The sequence below is a fragment of the Myotis davidii genome, unplaced genomic scaffold (assembly GCF_000327345.1).
Source record: "Myotis davidii unplaced genomic scaffold, ASM32734v1 scaffold842, whole genome shotgun sequence".
Lineage (NCBI taxonomy): Eukaryota > Metazoa > Chordata > Mammalia > Chiroptera > Vespertilionidae > Myotis > Myotis davidii.
Genome location: NW_006293540.1, coordinates 547,389 through 549,860, shown reverse-complemented (window position 1 = coordinate 549,860; position 2,472 = coordinate 547,389). Strand labels below are relative to the sequence as shown.

The 2,472-nt window shown below is 49.8% G+C and overlaps 1 protein-coding gene across 2 annotated transcripts in view; it reads left to right on the top strand.

Annotated features, from left to right (window-relative positions):
* Window positions 1-1,998, top strand: part of APOL5 (apolipoprotein L5) — an 18,977-nt gene extending 16,979 nt beyond the window's left edge. For both annotated transcript variants that reach the window (XM_015566204.1, XM_015566205.1), the window contains exon 5: window positions 1,176-1,998. The gene's annotated coding sequence lies outside the window, so the exon portion shown is untranslated. The remainder of the gene's footprint in view (window positions 1-1,175) is intronic.
* The last annotated feature ends 474 nt before the right edge of the window (window positions 1,999-2,472 follow it).

Below are 2,472 nucleotides of genomic sequence, written 5' to 3'. Positions count from 1 at the left end.
ATGAAGGGGAGAGGGAAGGGCCATTGGGGGTGAGATCAGGCTGGCAGGGGAGGGCAGTGGGGGCCAAGATCAGGCCAGCAGGGGGGGGCAGTTGGGGGTGACCAGGCTGGAAGGGGGAAAGTTAAGGACGATCAGGTAGGCAGGCATGTGAGCAGTTAGGAGCCAGCGGTCCTGGATTGTGAGAGGGATGTCCAACTGCTGGTTTAGGCCCGATCCTAACGATCAGGCCTAAACTGGCAACTGGACATCCCCCGAGGGGTCCTGGATTGGAGAGGGTGCAGGCTGGGCTGAGGGGACCCTCCTCCCATGCACTAATTTCGTGCACCGGGCCTCTGGCACTGTATATAAGAAAGGTTGAAACGGAATCATTTGTGGGTCTGGAGCAGATTAATTCAATTTACATTATTTCTAATGGGAAAAAATGATTCAGTTTTGATCACATTGCTCTTGAAAGGCCTCTGGAATGGATTAAGTTTGAGAAACGAGGTTCTACTGTACATCCATATCCTTTTACCCACTGGGTACATTTTCCAGCTTCTTAATAACCCAGGGGCAGATTTGAGGGATAAACTATTCTACATGAGGATTCATATTCTGAAGGGTCTTGCCCACCCTTCCCTTGCCTGTCTTGGAGCAAGTACAAGCTCGGGCCAGGTGCCTGCAGGGCACGGAGGATCCCATGAGAAAAGACAGTCTCTGCCCTCATGGAACTTGGAGAGGGACAGACCCCAGATAAGCCATTAACGAGGAGGAGAGGTAAATGGAATGGCACGAGGAGGACAGGGTGGTGGGTACTCCCAGGGCGGGGGGCGAGGGGGTGACAGTGGGAGGTGGGGAGGAAGCGCCAGGCGATGAAGAAGCAGGTGTCTTCTGTTTCTGCTCCGTGGACATGCACTCTGGGCTTGTGCCCTTGCCGGTCACCTCACTGGTCCCTCTGCACGTGGCCTGTGTGCATTTCCAGCCAGAGGGGCCAGACATTAAGTTCTTCAAAGCACAAGTGTTATTTAGAACCTGTGTGCCGGCACGTGTGGGCCCAGCTGTGAACCAGACCATCGGAGGCTGCCGTGTCGGTGGGAGAACTACCTCCTGTGCTAGCTGGGCGCCCAGGGGAACCTGTGTGAGATCCCAGTCATGCCACGGAAGTGACTAACTCCTTCCTTCTCCTTTCGCCCTAGCTGGTCAGGCTGGCCCCAGCAGAGGCAATATTCAAGTCTTCAACCAGGAACAGGTCTGCCTGCGACAGGGCACCCAGAGAGGGTGCTAGGAGACCTGCAGCGCTTTGCGGTAACCCCTGGGGACTCCAGAAATACCAGGGACCAGACTAGATTTGCAAGACATCAGACGCTCTGTGGGGGCGGACAGGGTTAGAGTCCAAGGAGACCTAAATATACATGTCAGTTTCGACTGGGGCTGAGACACATTTAGAACACGTGTATTTTCCAAATGGTATGTAACTACACAGTGCAATTATAATCAAATGGGAAAACCGCTTTGTTTTACAATAAGCTATGCTCTGCTCCCCTGCCACCCCCACTCCTCACACGGTCCCCACCCTGTCACTACAGTCACGCCATGCACGCAGTCTTTGTTGCTCAAGCTTAGGTAGGGTCTACATTCCCAGTGGCCAGGAGAAGGCAGCGATTCGAGAAAAGCCATTACTGGGAGGAAGTTATCACTTCATAGCAGCAGAATTTATAACTGAAAAATGGGACACCCTTAAAATGTTCCAACACTAGGAGACTGGTGCAATACAAGCTCGTCATCCACGGAAGAGACTATTATGTAGCCATCAAAACGATGCTCAATAGTTGGATTAACATGGAAAATGTTGTTTTATCAAGTTAGGTGAGGAAAGCAGAATGAAAATTATATACTTTCTCACCTTTTACCTAACCAGAAGAAACATCTCTCAAGCCTGTGTGTAGAAACACACACACACACACACACACACACACACACACACACACACAAGCGCGTGCATGCACACACACACACATACACACAAGCGCGTGCATGCACACACATACACGCACACGCACACAGCGAGGTCACACTGCAACTACATTTAGAGGGAATCGTGGTTACTGTTCCCTTCTTTTCTTTGCCTTTCTGTACTTTTCAAGTTTTCTATTATGTGAATTACTGTTTTATAAAATGAAAAACCCAACATTATAAATATTTACATCAAAATTAAAGAGACAGCCTGCTGTTCTTAAATTAGCCTCTTAAATCACCGACAGGCATAGTCTCCTCCTCACGGCTGAATGCAGCCTAAGTGGGAGAAGATGAGTGTTTTCATGGAAGACCATTCCCGTGATGTTAGCCAAGGCTGACAATGAAGGAAGCCTGGTCTTTTGGGTTTCTGGACCAATCCCAATGTGTGTGTGTATTGGTGTGTATGTGTGTGTGTATGTGTTCGTGTGTATTTATGTGTATGTTTGTGTGTATGTGCGCTGGTATGTAGTATTCCCC